Genomic DNA, 15,675 nt, shown 5'->3' on the forward strand with positions numbered 1-15,675 from the left:
CTGTATCACATGTTCTTATTGCCTGCTTGTCATTTGGGTTTTTTTTTTTTTAATAGTAATACCTTGATTTTTTCTTTTGGGGAATTGTGCTTCCCCCACTCTCAGACCTTGGGGAGGGAACATGACACAGGTCTAATCAATTAAAATATCCTACTTTTTAGCTACACAGTGATTGGTTCATGGATAGGAACACAACAAAAGCTGATGCAATGAGATTCTATCTGGGATTGCTAGAACTACTGGGGGAGAGAGGCTTCCATACTTCTATGATATCCACACTATTATGTAAACATCGGGGGCTGTCAGCAGCTGTTTTTGTGTTCTATGGTGAATCTTATGGTAGAAGTCTGCAAGAGAATGAAATCTCCTTCGGTGAAAGCAAAGTTAAAAGATGGTGAGAGACAGAGTCCTAATACCATTATTTTTAGCCCCTGGATCTGGCCATACCTGAAGTCATTACACCTTGACTCTTCAGATATAAGAGCCAATATATTCCTATTCCTCCCCTTTAAAAAAATAGTTTGAATTGATGTTGATGCAAGAGTCCCAACTACTACATATTCCTTTTGGATTCAGATAGCCAGTATAGGTTCCTGCTCCCTGTGGCACAGGAACCTTCTCTAACAATCCCTCCTTCCTTTTCCTTCTACTATTTTCTTGATCATGAAAAAGGTGTTAAAGGAAAAGTGAAACTTCTACCTTTAAGCTACCTTGGTGCCTTGGTAAACTGCACACTCACCAACTAGCCATCTTTTCCATCTATCTTGCTAGCCCATCAAATTTCTCAGTTTGATTCAAGTAGGCTTAAATGTCTTTGCAAAGCATAACAAAGTTTATGTAGACTATTTTATGGTGAAGATAGCCCATCACTTCTGCTCAAATTCCACTGGCCAGAACCCAGTTGCATAGTGGGGAAATGTACCCTTGCTTTACCCAGGAAGGAAGGAAGGAAGGAAGATGGCACTGATGAGCAGACACTTCCTTCTGCACTAGCACTAACATACTATTGAACCACAGCACACACTCAAAATTTGTTGGATGAATAAACAATGAAGAATATGCAGAGTTAGGGTTTATGGCTAATTCGGAGACTCTTCCTCATACTATCACATAAAGAGGAAAACACACAGAACTGAAAAGCCAGATCTGAATGTTACCCATGGGTGACCACTTTCTTTTTCCCAAGAGGAAAATGCTAAATTCAGTCTCTCTTCACATTCACCCACATGTTCTCCCTGGCTGCCATGCCCTCCACAGAGCACAGGTTTAATTGATTACATTTGCTTCCTGCCCTGATTTGGTCTCTCCACATAATTACACCGTACCATTCCCATGGCACCCCAGCGTGTGCCAAATATCCTGCCTGGTGGGTGAGGAAAGGAGAGGAGAGGGGAAATCTGCTTGTTAATTTCACACTGCATGTGGATTTAGACATGTTTTACTCTCAAGAATAAGCAGTACAGAGATAGGTGAGGGAAATATTTTCCTTGACTGAAAAAATGTAATGTATTTACACTGAGAGTCACATACATACAGGTGTATGCATGCATTTACCTGCCTAAATAGGAAATAATTATGAAATCTTATCACTTTATTTACCTGGGTTTATATATTCATGAGCAAATATGGCATAGAAATTTACTCTTGAAAATTTAGAGGAAGTACTTCCCAGCTTGGAGACACTTTTCTGCAGTGCTGGTCTTCCTGCAGGTGAGGCTCTGCAAGCGGTTCTTCCTGATGCTAATACTCTAGGGTCAAGGTGACGTATTTAAAGGAGTATTTTCAGAGAATTAGAATGCAAGCTTAAAAATGGGATTAGCAATCATCATAGACTTAGAATGCAACTTAAAATAAAAATAAATAAACCAAGTTAATCTTTCCTTGAATATTTCTTTGAGATTGATATTTCCTTGATTGTTGAGAAGATTCTTCAAAATCTTATTGTGCCTTGAGGTAATAATCAGGAGCATCAATCATCATGATGTGGATATAGAGTATGGGAAAATACAAAGATAAAAGACAGTTTCTGATGCCTCCTCCAGAATGTGGCTCTGTTTTTAAGGGACTTGCTATTATATCACACAGTTGAATTTTACCAGACTTGAAAAAATTTGCATGCAAATCCCTTATTCGTGCTACAATTTGGGCAAGTGACCCAAGTTCTCTGCACTTCGGTTTCCTCATCTGTAAAATAGAGATAATGACAATTGCTACCTCATAGGATTACTGTGAAGATTAAATGACTTAGTACACATAAAATACTTAATATAGTATCTAGCACAGAATCAACTTTGCAGCTACAATTTTCCCATTACTTTTTGACATATGTATTACTGGATACTCATCCAGTCTATTGTTGAAGAAATCTGTAGCTCCCATTTGTAGTAAAATCAGATGTAAGTTGGCATCTAATAGTGAAGATAAAATAGGGAAAAATAAATATTAAAATTTAAATACAATTGAGACTCTGAACCATTACTGCAAAGCAGCTTTCATTATAAATATTAATATTTGGTCTCTGGGTTTCAAGACATACATACGGAAAAAATCAAGAGCTCCAAACTCACAAATGCCCTCCAGACTCTAGGGTGCCAGGGTCAGTTAGAGCGTGAGTGTGACAGTGATGGGGGTCTCTGCGGACAGGACGAGGGGAGTCGAGGCAGTGCCAAGAGGAGAGTGGGCGTGAGCGGGCGGCACAGCCCTGCGTGCGGGCCCATGGCGGCCAGCCAGCCCGAGTCAGAGCCATCAGTGAGCTACCATTGGCCAGCTAATCTCAGCAAGTCATTTAAGTTCCAGAACCTACCTTATATCCTTGGTAAAATGAAGATAATAATAATAATACCTGCTTTCTCTTCAACTTATGATAAAAAAAGAGAGAGAGAATTGAGAACACTTCAAAAGTTAAGAGTTAGAATGTGTAATTGTTCTACAACAAACAAGCAGTTCTTGGGTAATAACTAAAGACTTTGTAAAAGTTATTTATTAAGAAAAAAATTTAGTGTGATATGTGAACATACAGAGTTGACCTGATATCATAGAAAAAGTATGGGCTTAGGCCTTAGAAAACCCAAGTGTTTGAAAAGTAGGCTCCAGCACTTATTAAACCTTGGGCAAGTTACCTAACTGGTCTCAAGGCTGTTTTTCTATCTGTAAAATTAGGACAATATTACATACCCCATAGGGTCACTGTCTGAAACAAAAAGATGAAAATATATAAAGTGCTCTGGTATCTGATAGGTGCTCAAATGTATGTGTATAATTATATGCATAAACTATATATACATACACATATATACATATACATACACACATACTTATATATGTGTGTTGTATATGTGTACATCGTAAATAAATAATATATGATTTGCAGTCCAGGGTGTAGATCAGGGTTATTTATATTCATGATCTAGCATCTACGATCCATGCATAGACATCAAGAAGGTATGTGAACCCCTTGAAATTTTCTTTGCTTATACATTTTCTAGGGAAAGACTCCTCAGTTATCACCATGTTTTCCATCCAAGGAGTCCATGACCTTGAAAAGATTAAGCATCACCAGTGTAGACAGAGAGATGTTAGACTGACAGATACCTTGCTCCCATATTGCCCACTAACCCTAATTCAGAATGTCTAAAATGTAGTCATCTACAGCTACAGTCCCCAACCTTTTTGGCACCGGGGACCAGTTTTATGGAAGGCAGTTTTTCCACAGGCCTGCAGGGACCAGGGGTGGCGGGACAGAGCCTAGGTGGTGATGTGTGGCCCAGCTCCTAACAGGCCATGGACTGGTACCGGGCCACGGTCTGGGGCTTGGGGAGCGCAGATCTACTGTGATAATGTCTCCAATTTAAATACACAAAGTTCTCCTTATTAGAGAAAAACTGGAACCTGGAAGAGGGTAGTCCCCTTTGACAGGGACCAACATTTCATAGTAAATAGTGGGAAAGAAATTGGGAACTTTATCTTTAAAAATGAGACTAAAATTTTTAGAAATGAATACATACATTTTTAACAAAATTTGGGTTATAATTTCATCAACTTGATAGTTCTGTAAAGAACAAAGAATAAAATAAGTGTTGATTTATTCGGGTCATTTTTTCCTAACCAGGTTGCTTGAGGGCATCGTGTGTGCCGTCCTTCCCTTGCGTCAGTGTGGCCATCAAGAGGTTGGCTGCTGCAAAGATATGTGAGACATACACCATTTTCCTAAGGACCTGCCATAAGCCTCTAACATCCAATCCTTCTGAAGCCCCTGGGCTGTCATCATGTTTATTGACTTTTTAAAATTGATAATAAGTTATCATTTGTTAATGAATTTGCATGTGACACAAACCTGGTCTCCGAAATCCCTTTCATCAACTTGATAAAATCTTATATCTTTCGAAAAATTTGTTACTTCGTTTTGCACGTGTTGTGCAATCTATTGCGATCAATTGCTGAAAATATCCAGATAATCCAAGGAAAAAAAAGATGCACAAAGAGTTTACTCTCAACAAAGTGAGAGGCCCGGTATCAATGGGGAAGGATGTCTCAGTGGGGCTAATTGGATAAGTGGTCAATCGATCCATGAATGTTTTACTGTTATGACAACCTTGGCTTTCCTGCTACCTTTTAAGCACTCGCCCTGGATAATGAATTTTTGGATAAGGGGAACCCAAGGGGAATCCCTGTATAGTTAGTACAAAGTGGTACCAGGTTGAGGCAGGGAGAGGAGGGTCTTTTGATTGCATTCCCCCATAAAAGCCACGTTGCACATAGTGGCTGGTGAGCGGAAAATAATACATTTCAGGCAAGTGTAGGTTAAATAAGCCCTTGAGAATCAGTCCATGAACTCTACTCTAGTGGAAAATGAGGCCCACATTCCAAACCAATTTCACAACGCCCCCTCCCCCTTTGTAATAACAACCCATTTTTACGTAGGAGGTTGCCTATTCTACAATTCTGTAATAGTGAATTTTTGCTTATTGTGTTTCTGGATAACAAGGTGTGCCTGTGTTTCTTTCTCGCATATCAGTTTGCAGAAAGTAATTGCCCTGCAATTCTTAATCCAACCTGTTCAGGCATTCCTTTCTGCATTGTTCCAGTTTGTCATGTCTGAGCCACCACCCGAGAGCTGATCTTCCTTTACTAAAATCCACTCAAGAAACATTGCTACCCTTCAAGATGTCTGATACAAAGATACACTGTTTTGACTGAGCCAGCAAAACATTTACAGAGCATCTTTTCCCCAAATACTCTTATGTTACTTCCCAAAGAAAAATCTGCTTGTAAAATAAAATGGTGGAATTTAGACTCATGATTGCTTTTTGGGAGGGGAGAGGAAGGTCACTTAGTAAATATAACCTAAAGCATAATAATGTTAATATTTGTTCCTTTTCACTAAAAGTCTTATTATGTGCCAGATACTGTGCTAGGCACTTTTAATGAACAATTTGTTTTAACTCTTATAATTACTTGCCCTGTGAGGGTTTTTCCCCATCTGTGGAATGCAAGCTCCGTGAGGGCAGGGACTTTTGTCTTTTTATTTATTGCTGCATCCTTAGTGTATAGAACAGAGTCTGGAGTAGAGCAGACACTCAATAAATATTTTCTGAGTAATGAATGAATCCCCATTTTATAGAGAGGAAAGCTGAGGTGCAGAGAGGCCAGGTATAAGCAATTTGCCTAAGGTCACAGAAGTAATAAGTAAAAAAATCAGATTTCAAACAAAATTTAATAACCAAACCTAGTCTTAAAAGATATGCTTCCCTCTTCCATCCAACACACACACATGCAAACACACGCATGCGTGCACGTGCACACACGTGCACACACGTACACACACGCACACGAGCCTGCCGGCTCATCCAGTCCCTTGGCTTCACACTGGCCAGCTGCTGCAGGACACATTTGTGTCACCTGTCCTCCTCCACCTTCCAAGAGAAGTCCTCTGTAGGCTCTTCTGCTGGCAGTTTTCTCTAGCAGTTGGTGACCTCCCCGGCCCAGTTCTCAGTCCCTGTGTTACAACCTCCGCCCCACGACAAACTGTTAATTATAGCCACCACAGCGTCTACACCCATCCAGGAGACGCTGTTTGGCAGCAGCTGTGAAAGCTGAACTAAGTTATTTGGGGATTAATCCACTGCTGAATGTGGTCTTACAAGTACAGCTTTGGGGAAAACAGATAAAAGGAGCAAATGCTGTTCTTATAAATGTGAACTTCTACATAAAACACACACAGGCGTACCCACAAATACGTTGAGTAAAAGTTACAATATGATTATCAAAGGATAAGAAGGACTTAGAACTGTACTGTAAAACATTAAGAAATACGCCTTGGCTTTCTGTGTTCTGCAGGGATGTAAGTGTGCTCTGAGCCAAGGGGAGTTACAAAAAAGAGAGAGATAGCAAATTGAAATATCTTTAGGTAGACTTAAGTATAGCTTCAGAGCTTATGATTCAGATCAAGGCTAGAGCTCCATTTCAACATTCCTTAACTGCTAGTAATATAACAGAGGCCTGCAAATTGGGCGGCACGTCTGCCTGGGAAGGGATGCTTATCTGATCTCAGCCCGTCTTTCTTCATGTTCCAATCCCGGAACAGCTGCCCTCCTCCTGGCGAGAAGCTCGGCAGTGGCACACGAGACCCCACGGCTGGAAGCGCGGCTGCGCCCGCGCGTGCACTGCAGGCTGGAGCAGAGGTGGGCTGCTGGCAGGTGGCTGCCAGGCCCCACAAGAGGGCGGTGCCCACGTGTGCCCTGGCTGGGAGAGGGGGAGGGGGAGGGGACAGAGACAATGGGCCGGAAGATGGCGGGGCTTGCAATGGCCAGGCCAGTTTCCTGAAACTGGGGGTGGGGTGGGTGGGTGGTTGTTCTTCTCCTTTCAGTCATTAACTCACTGGCTTCTTCATTCATTTATTCACTCCTTCATTCATCCACTCACCTTCCATTTACTCAAACATCAATAGGGCAATACAGCACAACAATGAAATGCACAGACTTGGGGATTCCAGGCGTCCGATGTGCCAGCTGTGAGACTTCTGGGGAGTCACTAAACTGGATCAAGCTTCCTTGTCCTCATCCACATAGGAGGAATAACAGCAGTGCCCGCACCTTGCACAGCTGCTGCTAGGGGACTATGACCTGTGCAGAGAAAGGACTTCACATGTTGCCTGGCGCACAGTAGGTGCTCAATGAACAGTGCATGCTGGATGAGGACGACAGTTCTGTGGGAGCCACAGAGATGTAGCTTGCAGGTAGATGTCTCCAGGGGCCACCTGAGAGACCCCCAGTCTGTATGGCTATCCTTGAGCATAAGAGTCTTAAAGGTGAGCAACAAGATAAAAAGTAAAAGAGTGAGAAATTCCCTAGGGAAACGTCCCAAGCAAGCTTCATGGAGAAGGACTGAGCCTTGGCTGTACCGCTGTCCACTGGCAGAGGCTCCCTTTGCCGGGTGGTGGGGATGCGCCTGTCCTGGGCTGAGCACTGGGCAGAAATGTCTGGTAAGGGGCTGAAGCCCACAAGGAGCTCCAAGCAGGCTCCAGAGGGAGAGGTGCCGTTTCTGTTGTCACGTTCCTTCAGAAAACAGCCTTTGGAAGTCACTGGAGGACAGTCAGCAGAGAGGGGACCGGGGAGGGGACACACACCACGGAGACACTCGACAACCTGCCACTCTATGTCGGCTGCTGAACATGACCAGGCAAGGACATGAATGAAGGCTCCCGTTCATGCCCCACCTCAGAACCTCGGGATTACCCACTGAGGGGACCCTGAGGAACACACGTTCTATGTGTGCCCTCCAAAACATTCCAGGGACACGTGCATAAATACATCTGTGACATGCATCAGACTGCATTTCCCTGTGAAGTCTGACAGAGTCCCTTAGAATATTAAAGGCTCTGAGAAGTCCTGCAACAGGCAATCTGTTTAACTTGTTTAGTTCAAAATTATCCAACACGGGAATAACTTTTTAAAAGTAATGTTTATGTCCCAATCCTCTCATTTTCAACATAGAGAGGTACAGGTCTAGAGAGGAGAAGATGGGACGCTCTTGAGGCCACACAGCCAGTCTGGTGAACGGCTCTGTGCCTCCCCCCATGGGGCCAGGGCTCCTGCGTCATGTGCCGCTGCTCCGTGACATAGGTGGCGACGACGCTGACACTTCTCTCAGGCAGAAGCCGTTCAAGGTGACTGCCTTTTAACACACTACTGGAAACAAGCCCGAAAGCCCTCTCTGGACAGTCTGATGGGGAACAGATTTTAGTCCACGTGGCTGGAAGACAGGCAGGCGGGTGGGGGCGAGAGGCAGGCGGGGAGCACAGCTCTGTGCCCTGGGTCCTGTGTCGGGGCCCCGCCCGCCCACTGCCCCAGCTGACTCTCCCAGCCTCAGTTTCCGTGCTGTGAAACAAAAGGATCATGCTGACTTTCAGCTCTGCCTCTCTGTGGGTCTGAAGCAGAAAGGCTCAGCAGGGTCCGGTCCTTACCCACAGCGCGGGCATGCCCGCTCCACGCCCTCCGCGGCTCCCTGGAAGGGCACTCGGGCCGCGCAGCCCAGCCCGTCGGCGCCGTCCTCACCCTCAGTCTCTCCCACTTCATTTCTTTCTTTGTGCTTATCACTTTCTAAACTCATTTGTCCATTTACCTGCTTAGTTTCTGACTCTCCCCAACAGAATATAATCCACGAGAGCTAAGTATTGTTTATCGCTACATATTTACTGCTTGTTAGACTGGCAAAAAGTAGGTGCTCAGTAAAATTCAATTGAATGAATGAACGGATAGATGAATGAATGAATGAATTCTCTGCCAGGAAAAAGCCTATTTACCCCTTAGAGGTCCAGATCAAATAAAGCCTTCCCTGAATCATCTAGGCAAAATTGGAAAGCCGCTTTCTTTGCATTCGGGTAGCCCTTTGTGCCGGCCTCTCAGAGGATGCTGCGGGCAGCTCGCGCCCTGCTCTGCGGGCGGGGCCTGCGTGCACCTGTGTGCTCTCCAGTCCCAGACACAGGCCTTCGCAGGTGCATCCTCTGCAGGTCTTCTGTAGTGCTTCGAGAATTAATGAATTGCTCTTCTACAGCCAAAACACCTCTGGACTCACACAATCAGGGATTTGCTTCCTCTCCAAGGAAGATCAGCCATAGAGTTTTAATGCGTATGTTTAAATTGTTTACATCTTCTGTCCATGTGCATCCCCCAAGAGAAAACTCATCTGGAAGCTGCGAGACCTGGTAGAAATTGCTTTTGGTGGAAGCCCTGCAGCCTGGGTTCTAGTCTTGGGCCTCGGCTGGGGCATCTTGAGCCGGCTCTTCCCCTCTCTGAAACTCTTAGTTTATAGGAGGGGTGGAACACCCTGGACTCTGAATACCTCCCCCTACCAGCCCTTATCTATTTTGCATTTGTGGCTCCATCCTCCAGATTTTCCCTCTAACAGCCTACACAGGCAGTTTGATAAGGGATAAATCCGATGAGTGTAGCTGAACAAGTATTTTGCCAACACTCAGGAGATCATCCGTTACTCCCTAACTGGTATTTTAATGCAGACTCCATCTGCCATCTACACACAGCTTGTACCAAATAAGGGGATTTTCATATCTGTTCCACATTCAGGACTTCTTACGGAAAAAGTCAAAATCACATCAGCTCCAGACCCTACTGCATTTCATTGTACCCAGCCTTGCAGATTAGCCTCAAAGCCCGCTTGGTCAGCAAACATTTCTGCTGGCCTGGACAAAGCTCTTCAGTTCTGCCCAATTTCTACCAGGACTGTGCCACAACAGCCATGAGGAGGGGGATAAACTGTTTTCCATTCCTGGGAACATTTTGGGGCCTGCAGTCTGCCTTCTTTCAGATTCTGTGGGCCTTTGCTAATTTGTATGACAGCTTCAATGTAAATAGGACACATCTGCATGGGTTAAAAAAAACAGCCACTTGTTGTAAAGGGCAGTGTACTGTGTTTATTTATCATCTACAACTGGAAATCAGGTTCTGTTTCTGGTCTAGAACAGCTGATGGTTTGCAACAAGCTCTCAGGCATTTTGGAATGGTTTTAGTTGACTATTGACTTCAAAAATTATTCTAAACTCATTCTATTTTCCAGTATTTTTTCTCAGTTACTTGGCTAGGAGAAGACTGTGAGCACCTATAAAGGTAGATATTTACAGACCAGGTCCCTGGGCAAACACACCTGGCCAGATGGCTGCTGTCTCTCCTGGTAATAACACTTCCCTCCTGCTTCTGCCAAGCGCTATGTGCCGGGCAGGCATTCCGTGCCACATAAGGGCTGCAAAGGCATTCTCTCCTTTAGTCAACCACCCTGGAAAGGGCATGTTATTGTTCTGCTTTGAGAAATGAGGAAACTGAGGCACAGAGAGATTCGAGACCATATACTGGAAAGTATCAGAATTAGTACCTGAGCCCACGGCCAATATTCTTAACCATCTATAAAATCTTGCAATAGCCTCACACTCAGCAACCGAGCTGGGCTGCCAGTCAAGGACTACATGAGAGTCCAGAATTAAATCTTGATGGTAGGTGAAGGAATTCATTCAAGAAAAATACTCAGATATAGAAGTGACATCTTTTATTGAAACCTTAAAGTCTGTACCCCCATAATATGCTGAAATAAAAAAAAATCCTAAAAAAAGAAAAGAAGTGACATCTTTACTTTTATATACACATATGTATTTCACAAGTGTATGTACATATATAAAATTGCCATTTCTGTAATCATTTTTTCATGAATTCCTCCATGGTTCATTTTAATTCTGTTTGTATGTAAGCCTAGAATAATCTCTGGAAGGATACAGGGTGGATTTGGGGACATTGCAGGGGGAACTTTCACCTTTCACTTCATGCATTTCTAATTTAACTTTTTATGTGTGTGCATTTTTAATTTAAAAAGTGATAAAGAGGACATTTAAAAGCATTTCAGCCATCTGGCACAGGCAGCCCAAGCCACCATTGCTGAGCCCTACATAGTGATTCCTGTCTTCAAGGCCATATCTGTTCCCCCAGATCGTCTCCCTGCTGGCCCAAGCTCTGTCTTGGAATGCCTACTCCATCTCAGGGCTGGCTAAACCAGCGAAACCATGCCCAGCTGGCTTTGAGCCATCCCGGTCTCCCTCCTCTTCCTCCTCATTCCTGGTTACATGTCCCCATAGCCTTGTCCTTTGCCTCAGCAAGGCCAAGGTGGCTGGGGACAGTATGCACCCCAGAAAAGCCCTCAAGATGAGGAAGGCTTGTTCCAACCCAGCTGGTCAAGAGGTCCAAAGGCACATACAGGTCTCAGCTCCTTAGCCAAGCCACCCTCCAAGCTTGGTTCCCCCCGGCCCCAGGCTGTCCAGCAGGGCCACCCATGCTGAGCACAGACACTGGTGAGCCGCATCCCTTCGCACACTTGGCGTTTCAGAAGGCATGCTGCTTGGCTATCAGCAAGACACAAATCTAGGGCTGCTTGGCAGCACCTGCCAATCAAATGACTTTTCCATGTGAGCCTACTTCCCCCCAAGCTTTGAGAATGTGGTTTCCAATCTGACTTTCATGTTTCAGAGCTGAAGTTTCAAGGACGCATCTGGACAAAATATGCTTTCCAGATAGGCCAAAAATTTATTTATTTATTGCTTATGACATTGTACTTGGCAGCTAAGAAGATATAAAACAATTTGAACCACTCTACAGAAATCGGTTGCAGAGTTGCCACTGGAGACCTGGCAGAAGATAACGGAGGAGAGTGGAATCTCGCAGATCTTCCTGTAACTGACAGGCAGAGCCTCTAGAGGCAAGCACTAGAGGCAAGCATGGTGGGCAGGCATTCCTGCTAGGGGAGCACATCTCTTTCCAGCCTCAACTCCCGCTTTGGCACAAGAAGGAGATCAGAGGCATGTGCTGGAAGCTTCATCTGACGGAAAAGATGAAGCCAGTGAGGGGACCTTTGCCACCCACCCCACAGCTGCAAGGGTAAGTGGGTGTTCTGAGCACTTGTTGGTGCAGTGGCTGGTGCTGCCTCTCTCGTGCCCTCTCCTGCTGACTCTGCAGGTGCCCGCCATGGCCATCAGACCCTCCCATTTCACCACACGCAGCACTCCTCCAGCTGCTGATCCTTGCGTGCCTCTGTCCGAGGGCCTCTCTGGCCCCTAAAGCCTGCCCTGTACAGGCTTGTGGCAGGTGAGGAGTGTGAGGGTACCGATGTCCCCAGGAGCAGCCCTCAGCCAAAGACGGACAGGAATGAGAATATCCATATCCCAGCTCCCTCAGCCCCAAAGCGGGATGACTCAGGTTCTGCACTGGCCCCCCGAGGTCCCTAGCAGGGCTAAGCTCCACTTACCAGTCACCCACAGTGGTGGCTTCATGTCCCCCTTTACTGACTACCCTCCCATCCCTGACCCACTCCCCCACTGCCCTATTGATGTTGCCTAAGATAACTGCTTGTATTTCATCTTTGTCATAGAATATGCTTCTGGAGCAACCCAAACTCAGCTCCTACTCTAATCCTGCCCAGCCTGTAAGATAAAGGCCATAAAGCCCCAAGACTGCTTCATAGGCTGGTTGTTGGACCTGCATAGTGTTTCAAAGAATCCAAATTAGTTGCTATGATGTAAAAAATGAGAGATTTCACAAAGAAATCTAGATTCTTGGATATTACTGAAAAACTTCACAGATAAGGCTAAACTGGGACTACATTCCCTATGGCATGTTGGCTTGATAGCTGATCTGGAATGTCTCTTCAACCAGGTCGAACTATGCAGTCCAACCCAACTACTGGGGCCTTTTTTCTCCTTGACATTTCCAGTCTGCACCCTGTGGATAGCTGGGTCAGCCAGCCTACTGTGAGGCCAGGTACTTTCTTCCTCCAAGACTTCCAGCCTTCCTGAGAGCCTGAGTCACTGTATGGAACACTTGGGCCTGGACCATACATAGAAAGGTATATGGACAGAGGGGTGTGTTCACCAGGGGATGCAATGATATTAGCAAGAAGATAGTCACTAACAGCTAACGAGCGCAACTATGCCAGGTGCCCTGCTGAAATCTTTGCATTCTTTTTTTTTCTTTTTCATTTTAGTCTTCATAGCCACTCTATGAAGCAGATCCTATTATTATCCTCATGTTTTACATGAAGAAAATGAGCCTTAAAGAGTTGGAAAACTTGACCACTTAGCTAGCAATGGTGAAGTTGGGTCTCAAGTTTAAATTCATTTAACTTCAAAGTTCATGTTGTTCTTTCTGTCTGCAAAGCTGCCTGGCCCTTCTCATCCAGGACACAGGTGTACCCATGAAGATTCACCTATGGGAGAATGTACCTTAAATGGCTGCTATGCCATCATCCAGCCATGGCCTTGAATCTGAAAGGTTCTGAAACCTGACTTGTCAGTGCACAGAGGAACTTCATCTCCAAAAGGGCGGCTTTCAAAGTAGCCAGTTTCTGTCTGGTTAACACTACAAATCAGGTGCCCTGTGATTACTTTATACTGAGAACTCTAATTGATGTATGGACCCAAAGACTTGTCAGCTTCTACCGATCCAGTTTCTCCTTATAACAACTCACAATGGAAACCAAATTAGACCCCAAAGGCCAGTTGAATCTACAATGACATTAAACCATCACTGCACAACCTGGAATGTCTACCTGTGGCAAACAGTCTTCTCCCTACAGACATACCCTCTAGGGAGGCAGAGGTTTAAAAATGATTTTTAAAAGAGAGTAGAAAAGGTAACAATGAAGAGGGGAGTGGCACCCCCCCAAACCAGGGGTACTGGCTGAAGCAGTCCTTTGAGGGTATCATGCTAAGTGGCCCAGTGCACTAATCCACAGTGGAATGGTAGCTTTCATGGGAAGAGTGACCCCTGGATTCCATGGCCCGACCTGGTCACTCACCTTGCTATAGAGATGGTCTGGCCATCGAGAGGCCCCATGGCTATGGCGCCCATCTCCTAGCTAGTGCTACGGTGCACCTCCCCAAGATTCTCCTCTTTGACCTCCTAGCTCTTTGCTTCCATGTTTGGCTGACATCTCTTCTGACACACCTGTATTTCTTTGCTATCAATATGTTCAGCAGCTAGACCTAGTCTGGCTTTTGGGGAGCATTTTGGCTCTGTAGGGCAATTTGGCAAATCTCTATTCTGATCTATTCCATTTTGCTTTCATGGGTATACAATATTATTTATCTTATTTCCAAGTCCCCGAGGGTGGCAGGGAGCAACCACACCTGCCCTGCTGTACCAGTGTGTTTCCTTTATGTCTCCTTGGCCAGAGCGTGAGCCTCTGAAGGGAAGGAGGTGAGAAATCAGGGTGGTGAGAGTGGAGACTCTGGAGCTATCACAGATCACAACTTACATCCTTCCAATGTCATCATTACTGTCACACTGGATGTATTTCTTAACCCTCTGGGTCTAGGTTTCCTCTTCTGTAAAATACAGATAATTATTTATAATTAAAAGATTTGCTTGAGGCAGGCATGGTGGCGTACGCCTATAACCCAGCACTTTGGAAGGCTGGGGTGAGAGGATCATTTGAGGCCAGGAGTTTGAGACCAGCCTGGGCAACACAGTGAGCCCTCACTTCTGCAAAATATTAAAAATTTAGCTGGGCATGGTGGCATGCACCTCTAGTCCCAGCTACATGGCAGGCTGAAGTGAAAGGATCACTTGAGCCCAAGAGTTCGAGGTTGCAATGAGCTGTGATTATATCCTTGCACTCCAGCCTGGGTGACAGAGCCAGATCCCATCTCTAATAAAAAAAAAAAAAGAAAGAAAAAGAGAAAAAAGATTTTCTTGAAGAGTCAAATGAAGTAATGTTTGTAAAGTGCTGAGGAGTGTCTGAAAAGGGGAAATGTCAAATAAATTTGATAATAATAACGGTTATAATTAGAGCATGCCTCCTGTGTTCCCTATAGTTCTGAGGTACAGCTTCCACCATAGAACCTAGCAAACACTTGCTAAATTGACTTGAACCAGGACTCAATAATGGATGCAATTTCTATTTGTCTGGGCTCACACTGGCTTGTTAAAAAAAAAGCATTTATTTGTTCTTGTAACTAAATCATCTAGGACTAAGTGGGTTCTGGGCACACTTAAATTCAGGGTCTTAAATGATGTCCTCAGGGATCTGTATCTGTCTCTCTCTCCATCTCTCAGGTCTACTTTCCTTTTCTGTCTGACTTCACTCTCAGGCAAGTTTCTCTTCATACTATGGCCCTTCTGGCCCCTGGTACCCCAAATTTTTATCATCCCAGCTTCCAATTCCATAGAGTCAGCACTTCTTTTTCCAAGAGTCTTAACTCAAAGTCTCAGAACTGAGACTCATTGGTCTAGCTTGGTCATGTGCCCATCTCTGAACCAATCACTGTGCCCAAGGGATAGCTTCCTTTGAAGTGATCAAGTCCAGGGAAAGTGGATTCTGATTGGCTGCCCTGAGCTGCCATGTGCCCATGAGCTGATGTAGTGTTCCGCAAAGGGTAACTGTCCCAGAACTGCAGAAACTAGAAGGAATTCCCCAAAGAAAATGTGGTTACTGGGATCAGAAGAGGTGGAGATAGACAATGGGCAGACCAAAGCAGTAGATGTCTATAAACCACTACTAGGCATTGAATTTGCATTTTGCAAATGCAACACTCATGATAATCTTGCTCATGAAAATCTCCCTCCCCCTGCTGCAGAGCTATCGTACTAAGAAGATTGAAGGACCATCACCCTATAGGTAGATCTG

At 44.8% G+C, this 15,675-nt stretch overlaps 1 protein-coding gene and 1 pseudogene across 9 annotated transcripts in view; both read right to left on the minus strand.

The window, feature by feature from the left end:
- The window catches only part of ERC2 (ELKS/RAB6-interacting/CAST family member 2), a 982,890-nt gene that overhangs the window by 130,172 nt on the left and 837,043 nt on the right, over positions 1-15,675 (minus strand). The window lies entirely within an intron of this gene.
- Positions 33-15,675, minus strand: part of LOC109729277 (putative uncharacterized protein encoded by ERC2-IT1) — a 38,369-nt pseudogene continuing 22,726 nt past the window's right edge.

This window comes from Microcebus murinus, chromosome 1, assembly GCF_040939455.1.
Source record: "Microcebus murinus isolate Inina chromosome 1, M.murinus_Inina_mat1.0, whole genome shotgun sequence".
Classification (NCBI taxonomy): Eukaryota; Metazoa; Chordata; class Mammalia; order Primates; family Cheirogaleidae; genus Microcebus; species Microcebus murinus.